This window comes from Hemitrygon akajei, chromosome 28, assembly GCF_048418815.1.
Source record: "Hemitrygon akajei chromosome 28, sHemAka1.3, whole genome shotgun sequence".
Taxonomy (NCBI): Eukaryota; Metazoa; Chordata; class Chondrichthyes; order Myliobatiformes; family Dasyatidae; genus Hemitrygon; species Hemitrygon akajei.
Genome location: NC_133151.1, coordinates 26,563,046 through 26,572,002, shown reverse-complemented (window position 1 = coordinate 26,572,002; position 8,957 = coordinate 26,563,046). Strand labels below are relative to the sequence as shown.

The following is an 8,957-nucleotide window of genomic DNA, read 5'->3' as shown; positions in this document are numbered from 1 at the left end:
GGATATGGAATCCGCCACACCGATTTCAGGGTACTGGAGAGCTCAGAGAGTCACCTTGACGTGTGTTTGTTGAGTGTGGATCTGGCGCTTTTTATTCATCCCCTTCTCACTGTGTGACTGGAGGGGTCTCAGGATTCTTTACGATTCAGTCACTCACTGCGTTCAAGGACTGACCAAAGGAAGGGATCCCATCAGCGTGTGGTTTTAAAGGACAATTATAATTAGGATTTGATTTCCCATTTGCTGATGCGCGAGGCAGGACCCAATCAGTAGTTCTTCGACTCGATCAGAGGTCTCTCTACCTCAGTCTGATTTCTGGAGGAAACTTACCGGGTGTTGTATAACTCCGAACTGTTGGAGGATGGTGACATTAATTTACAGAAATAGGACCTGCAGCAGAGCGAGGAATGATCCGACAGAAAGCAGCTCCTGGACTGGTCGAGTCACATGGAATCAAGAGAGACGGTTCACTGCTCGAATCTCTTGCAACATCATGGAGCGATGTTTCTAGATAAGCATATGACTATGTATGTGTGGAACCATATGGATAGAGGGACAAAGAGAACATCGCACAGGATGGAAAGACAAGCAACACACACAAAATGCTGGAGGAAATCAGCAAGTCAGGCAGCATCTATGGAAAAGAGTACAGTCAGCGATTTGGGCTGCGACCCTTCATCAGGACTGAGAGAAAAATAAACGATGAGGAATCTGAGCTAGAAGGTGAAATGGAGGGGAGGAAGAATTACAAGGTGATAGGTGAAGCCGGCGGGTGGGTGTGCAGGTGGTGAAGTAAAGATCTGGAACGTTGATTGGTGAAGGAGGAGGGATTACCAGAAGTTCAACAAATCGATGTTCATGCGATCAGGATGGAGGTACCCAGACGAATATAATGTGTTGCTCCTCCAATATGAGTGTGACCTCATCGCGCTAGTAGAGGAGATCATGGGCTGCATGTCACAAATGGAATGAGAAGTTGAAATAAAATGCGTGGCCACTGGGAGATCTCGCTTTTTCTGGTGGACTTAGTGCAGGTGCTTGGCGAAGCGGTCCCCCAATCTATGTCATGTCTTACTGATATACAGGAGGATATACCGAGAGCACTGGATACAGTAGACGACCGCGAAAGACTCACAGGTAAAGTGTCGACTCACCGGTATGGGCTGCTTGGGACACAAAATGGTAGTGAGGGAGGATTTGTAGGTGCAGGTATAACACTTGTTTCACTTGCAAGAATAAGTGCCAGTCCAGAGATCAGTTGGGAGGGACGAACGCACATGGGTTTCCCTTAGGACGCGATCCCTGCAGAAAACAGAAAGTAGAGGGGTGAGGGAAAGATGTATTTGGCGGTGGGATCCCGCTGGAGATGGCGGAAGTTATAGAGAATTGCGTGCTGGAGATGGAGGCTGAGGGAGGTAGGTGCGGACAAGACAAGCCCTCTCCTTTGTGGAGAGAGCCAGGATGGGATGGGGGCAGACGTTCGTAAAATGGAAGAGATTTTGTTGAGGGCAGCTTTGATGATGGAGGAAGGGAGGATACGATATCTTCTTTGCTGTTTGCGGAACGCCACACCCTGAGAGCAGATGGGGCGGAAACAGAGGAAATGAGGGAAGGTGATGGTATTTTTATATTTAATGGGGAGGGAAGAGGTATAGTTCAGGTATTTGTGAGAGTCTCTGTGTTCAAAATAGATATCGGTAGAAAAGCTGTCTTCAGAGATAGAGACAGAGAGATCGAGAAAAGGGAGGGAGTTGTCCTTTACGGGCCAGATATTTTTTTTGTGCAGGGAGGAAGTTGGAGGCAATGCTGATGAAGTGGATGAGTTCCGCATGGGTGAAGAAAACGGTAGCAATGCTGTCGGTTATGTCGCGTAGGGAAAGTTAGGGAGCGATACCAATGTAGGCTGGAAGATAGACTGTTCCACATAACCGACAAACAGACAGGCATAGCTGGGACTCATGCCAGTGTCTATGGCTACACCTTTATGTTTTGAAGCAAACGGGAGGAGTCGAAGGACAAATTATTAAGTATTATTGCAGCTATATAGGCCCCTGGTCAGACCCCACTTGGAGTATTGTGCTCAATTTTGGTCACCTCACTACAGAAAGAATATGGAAGAATGCGGAGGAGATTTACAAGGATGTTGCCCGTATTGGGGAGCATGTGTTATGAGGACAGGTTGAGTGAGCTCGGCATTTCCTCCTTGGAGCGACGGAGGATGAGAGATGAACTGGTAGAGGTGTATAAGATGTTGAGAGGAGTTGATTGTGTGGATTGTCAGAGGCTTTTTCCCAGGGCTGACAGTGTTGCCACAAGAAGACACAGGTTTAGGATGCTGGGGACCAGGTACAGATGAGATATCAGGGGTACATTTTTTATTCAGGGCGTGGTGATTGCGTGGAATGGGCTGCCGGCAAAGGTGGTGGAGGCAGATACGATAGGGTCTTTTAAGAGACTTTTGGCAGGTGCATGGAGCTTAGAAAAATAGAGGGCTATGGGGAAGTCTAGTAATTTATAGGGTAGGGACATGTTCGGTGCAAACTTGTTGGCCGAAGGGACTGTTTTGTACTGTGGGTTTCTATGTTTCTATAAGTAGAGAAAACTTTGGCCAGACGGAGGTGCATGGTTGTGTCTGGTATCCAGATGGAAGCAGAGAGCTTTGAAGCCTTCCTGCTGGGGTGTGGACGTCTATAGGGACTGGACATCCATAGTGAAAATAATATGACCGGGACCCTATGTGGAATGAAGCCGATTAGACACCAACTCAAAGATCGAACACTCAACATTAAATTAAAGCAAAACCACTACATTAGACCCGGTAATTCCGTTCTTTCAAAGGATGTAGCTCGAGGAAACTTACACTTAATTGTCAAAGAGAAATGGATCTTTCATAATCCTGACAAAAAGATATCATGTGCCCCGGGTATTCTCTATTTTTAGTTCTCTATCCGCCTGAATGTATAGGACAACACGTACTTCAGCTCATGGATACCTTCAATTCCCCTGTTTTGTCTACTGAACGTCGCCCGAGTAGAATAAGATGGACACTTGACCTCGCCATCTACCGCGTTATGAAGCTACACCTAATTATTTACCCGCGCTGTACTTTCTCTCTTGCTATTACACTTTATTCTGCATTCCGTTATTGATTTTACATTGTTCGCTCTCAACACACTGTGCAATGATTTGATCTCTAGAAACAGTCTGAAAGAGAAGCTTTTCACTGTATGTCGGTACGTGACAAAAACAATTTTAATTCCCACTGAACGTGATGGGGCAGTAACAGGGAACGCCGGTGTCCGGGCAGCGCAGCGTTTCCCAGCAGGCAATGTAACGCAGAGCAAAAGTTGCCGGATCACCAGCGTCCCTGGGTGGGCTCGAACCACCAACCTTTCAGTTAACAGCCGAACGCGCTCACCGATTGCGCCACAGAGACACGCTGGAAACGACGATCGTAAATGGTCTATTCCGGCGTTGGAAGATGGTGAATGTTAATCAGTGCTCTGAACCGGCTTTTCACAATCTGCATGCATGCTTTGCATCAGAGGGTAGCGGATAACATAAAACAGAAAACGTTGGAACCACATACTAGTCAGAATTAAAAGGGGAAGTAACATCAGATTTCCAGTGCATCGCCAAAAGAATTCGACCACGAGTACACACTCATCAAATAAGGATATTTTACATTGGATGTAATCATTGTGTCCCGGGATGGATGAGGACAGCATCGATCCCGGGGTCAGAGAAACAGGACTGTTCCCGAACTAAAAGCTGAAATTGCCAGAAATACTCCGCAGGTCAGGCAGCGTCTGTGGAGGGAGAATCAGAGCTCACGTTTCAGGTCGATGACCTTTCACAGCTCCGAGCTCGTAGTTAGACGGAAGGAGTCTCACGGGGTCTCTGCAGGGTGGCCTGAGCTGGGTGAAGACACCGATTGCATTCGCCCTCTGCTTTCTGACTCTTTGACCTGTAAACCTTAAAACGAGCGCAGCAACAGCCTTTGTTTAACATTTAAAATGTGGCAGAGGCGGATAAAGCAAATATTTCTGGAAACAATGTTTTCTGTGACCGCGTGTTACACCGAATGACTCCATTGCAGAGCCCTGAAGGGAGAATTCACGAAGCTGAACACAAAGTGCCTTCCTTTCGGTTGACTCTCCCTTCCCGGGATCACTGCAGATCGACTGTTCCACATCCCCAAAAAACCGATCACTTCAACCCCAAACTTGGGTTTAACCTCTTTAACCGTTTTCAATTTACTTTGAAAATTCGAGTTACAATTACTTTAAATATGGAAACAGCAAAGCCATTTTCCAGTCGGGAAAATTAACCCCGTCTTCCCCGTGAAAGAAGGGGATACTAAACACTATATTAACGAGAAACCAATGCGAAGCAGCCATCTGACGTTGGGGATATCCGAGCACAGGATAGCTCAAAGTGTCACCACGACGGTTGTTCGTTGACTGTGCCACCGGCGCTCTTCAGACATAAACCTCCTCCTGTGCAGCGGGAGAGGCCTCCGAACCGCTGCTGATTCAGCTGTTCCTTGTGCAAAATTCCCATTCCGGCCTGATGGTGTTTTGGGGTGAGGGGCTTTTAGCAACGGGATTTAACTGATGCGGGGAAATATTTTCCAGATTTTCCACTTTGCCCACACTGGAAAGTCCGGCTGTATTTCTACTCCCTAAATATAGGCAGGCACTGACGTCCGCAATATCAGTACTGAGGACTAAAAACATATGGACAAGAGATGTGCATGGACGTTTGCAGGACTGCTTTGAATCTGTAGGCAGGACAAGGATTCATCTTTCAGTCTCAATGGTCTGCCACAGGTGTCAATGACTTCATGAAAACATCTGTGGATGAGTGTGTGCCGACCAAAGCATAGTGCACATACCGGAATCAAAAGCCTCGGATAAAGAGAAATGCCCATCTTTGAACATTGCACACATGTAATGAAAACTCTTTCTTCATTTCTCCATCCATTATTCAACTGAAAGCCGATGGATTCCCTTGTATCTACGTATAATGTAAAAGCTTGCGGTTTTAAATCGCACTGATAAGTGACGAATACAGCAGAAGATGATATCGAGCCATCGACCTCGGGGTTATGAGCCCATCACGATTACGCTGCACCACCATGCTACACAGAGTTATTGGAATTGCAATACCATTAATATGCAATGCTTTTTTTGAATTTCCCCACCGATATTGCGAGGGTCCGTGCAAGGGCCCATTCTTAACTCTTCCATATGTTTCAGGTTTATCTCGTACTTCAATGACGGAAAATAAGGCTGGGAGTAGAGTAATTTCTTCGGCACATTTATCAAAATTCAGTGGAGATGCCGGGGATTGAACCCGGGACTTCATACATGCGAAGCATGCGCTCTCCCACTGAGCTACATCCCCGATGTCAAATTTCTGATGAAATCTTCCATCTGATCCCATAAGATCATAAGGTATAGGAGTAGAATTAGACTATGTGGCCCATCGAGTCTGCACCGCTACTTGATAATGTCTGATCCATTTTTCCCTTCCTCAACCCCAGTCCCCAGCCTTCCTCCATAACCTTTAATCCCGTGCCCAACCAAAAATATATCAAGCTCTGCGTTAAATACCCCCAACGAATTGCCCTCCGCAGATGACCGTGGCAATACATTCCACAAAATCACTTCCCTCCGGCTAAATACGTCCGCATCTCTGTTTTAAATAGACACCTTCTATCCTGAGATTGTGACCTCTTATCCTTGACTCCCATATCTTTTTCCATATTTACTCTATCCAGGCCTTTCAAAAGGTTTCAATGAGATTCCTCCTCATCCTTCTAAATTACAGAGAGTACAGACCCGGAGCTATCAAAACCTCCTCATCTGATAACCCTTTCATTTCCGGATCATCTTTGTGAACCTCATCTCCATCTTCTCCAATGCCAGAACATCTTTTCTAAGATGAGGAGCCCAAGACAGTTCACAATACTTTCCCTTAAGGAAACCATAATTACTTTGCCCAATGTTGTCCTTTGTCACGAAGTACTCCGTAACCACATCCTTGGTAGCAAATCTGAGCAGCAAATCACAAAGGCTGGACGCTGAAAGATAGAAAACAGAAGTCGGAGTGGGAGATTCGGCTTTTCAAGTCCGCTTCGCCATTCATTGCAGTGGACAAGACTCGAACCTAAACGGAAACAACCCAGTGGTTTTCCTGCCCATCACATTGACCACTCGGCCACGATTACCATGTTCTGCACATGCGACAGGGGCAGCAGAGATCCGGATTCGGAGTAACAGAGTTGATCCTGAACTAAAAGCGACAATTGCTGGATATACTCAGCAGATACGTCAGCATCTGTGAAGGGAGGATCAGTGTTCGTATTTTACACAGTTACCTTTCACACTGAACACCATGCAGATATTTTGGCGGAGAGGAACTCAATTATAGTGGTACGGGTTCCTTCACATTGCGACCACAAACACCAGGATCCCCATATATGCCTCAGCAACAGGGACAATGGCGCCTGCCGTTCCCCTGCTGTCCTGGAGGAGGCGGAGCCGGGCTTCCTTCCTTCCCGAGGCACTGATCTACGTGTGCTAAGGGCTCTTAATGACGGAGCTCCAGGACACTGGCCATGCGCCCTGACACTGATCGACGTGGAAAGTCTGCAGAGTAACAGGGCCGGCGTCCGGACTTGTTTCATTCTCGTCGTTCTTTCTGATCTATCCGACTACCTGAATGGGCCGCTTCCGAGAGCGGTCACCAGATAACAATTTAGTGATGGAATGGACACGCATCCAGTGGAAAAAAAGGGTGAGGTTGTGTGCTCCCAGCATTTAAGAATCTGATAAAAGCCAGATATAAGCACTAAATAGCGGGCAATAGGAACTCGTCCAAAGTAATATCATTATTTAATTACGTATATGTCACCATCTACTACTCTGGCATCCGCGTACCTACTGGCCTTCAGAGGAGATCTGAGCAATGCAACAGTATCAATGAACAGAAATCTACACCATTAATTAATGTCCTCAAGGCTCTCTGCTTACTTCTGGATACCTGACCCAATCAATTCTCCTCTATTACCATTCACCTCGGTCTGGTGGAACGTTCCCAATAATTTCAACGTTCTCAATAATTTCTCCCTCGACTCCTCCCATTTCCTGCAAACAAAAGTTGTAGCATAGACATCGGCATGGATGCCAGACATGCCTGTTTGTCGACTACGTTAGTCGGCTACGCAAGCCTACTTTGGTATGTCTCCCTAACTTACGTTGGCATCTCTCCCTGAAAGTTACGTTGGTAACTTTTCCTGCGCTACATAAACGACTGCATTGCTGCTGTTTCCTGTACAAATGCGAAGCTCATCCACTTCATCAGCTTTGCCTTCAATTTCCAGCCTGCCCTCAAATTTACCTGTCTCTATCTCTGAAGACAGCTTATCTACTGATGTCTATTTTGAAAACAGAGACTCTCATAGCTACCTGGACCTCTACCCAGCCTGTTACTTGTAAAATGCCACCCCCTTCTCTCATTTCCTCCCTGTCCGACGCATCTACTCTCAGGACGAGGCGTTTCGTTGAAAAATAAAGGAATGCCGACTTTTTCTTTTAATTAAAGGGGCTTCCGTTCCTCCACCTTCAAAGCTGCCCTCAACAGAATCTCTTCCATTTTGCACACGCCTGCATCTTCGCGCCCTCCACCAGGGCAGGGCTCGTCTTGTCCTCGCCTACCTCAACACCCCTACCTCAAGCACACAATTCTCTGTAATTACCTCCATCTCCGGCGGGATCCCACCACCAAACACATCTTTCCTGCCCCCCTCTACTTCCTGCTTCCTACAGGGATCGCTGCCGATGTGAATCCTGTGTGCGTTCGTTCCTCCAACTTTTCTCTCTCCTGACACTTATCTTTGCAAGTGAAACAAGTGCTCCACCTCCCCGTACACATCCTCCCTTACTACCATATGTGGTCCCCAGAAGTCCTTCAGGTAAGTCAACAATTCTCCTGTGAGTTTTTTGAGGTCATTTACTGTATCCAGTGCTCCCGGTGTTGCCTCCTCAATATCGGTGAGATCTGTCAAAGATTAGGAGAACACCTCGCCTGCACGACATCCACCAGAAAAAGAGAGATCTCCCAATGGCCACCTATTTGAATTTCACTTCTCATTGTAATTCAGACAGCAGTCCAAGGTCTCCTCTACTGTCGTGATGAGGCCACACCGTTTAGGCAAGCAGCACATTATCTTCCGTTTGGGTTGTCAACAACTTGATGGCATGAGCATTGATTTCCCGAACTTCCGGCAGTGCCCGCTTTTTCACCAACCTCCATTCCCTTTTCACTCTCACACCTTATCTTCCTACCCGTCCTTTACCTCCCTCTGGTCATCCCTCCCCCACCCCGCCACACACACACTTTTCTCTCTTCCATGGAATTCGGTCCTTTCCTATTAGATTCCGCATTCTCCAGCGCAGTATCTCTTACAACAATGAACGTTCCAGGTCTTCACTAAGTCCCCAACCCCGCCGGTTTCACCTATCGACTTGTGCTTCTTCTGCCCTACCCATCCCCTCACCGTCTAACTCTGATTTTTCATCGTTTTTTTTTTCACTCCAGTCCTGATAAAGTCCCGAAACATCGACTGTACTATTTTCCACAGATGCTGCCTGGCCTGTTGAGTTCCTCTAGCATTTTTTGTGTGTTGCTTGGATTTCCATCGCCTGTAGATTTCCTCTTGGTACCTCTATCCATGAGTCTCCACTCTTTCGTATTCAAGTACCTATCTAAAATTGTTGTACACCCTTCCATCTCTGAACCTGGAAGCCCTTTCCAAGCACCCACCCACTCTGTCTAAAAACGTGTCCCGCACATCTTCTTTAAACTCCCTCCCACTTTACCATTAAATTCATACCCGCTAGGATTTTAAATCTCTACCTTGGAAAACAATTCTGACTGTCTGCCCAGTC

At 46.8% G+C, this 8,957-nt stretch overlaps 2 non-coding genes across 2 annotated transcripts; both read right to left on the bottom strand.

Moving 5' to 3' along the window:
• Nucleotides 1-3,362: 3,362 nt before the first annotated feature.
• Nucleotides 3,363-3,436, bottom strand: trnan-guu (transfer RNA asparagine (anticodon GUU)). Its single transcript has one exon. It is a non-coding gene; the product is annotated as a tRNA-Asn (tRNA).
• A 1,901-nt stretch (nt 3,437-5,337) lies between these two features.
• trnaa-cgc (transfer RNA alanine (anticodon CGC)) lies at nt 5,338-5,409 on the bottom strand. Its single transcript has one exon. It is a non-coding gene; the product is annotated as a tRNA-Ala (tRNA).
• Between the last annotated feature and the right edge of the window lie 3,548 nt (nt 5,410-8,957).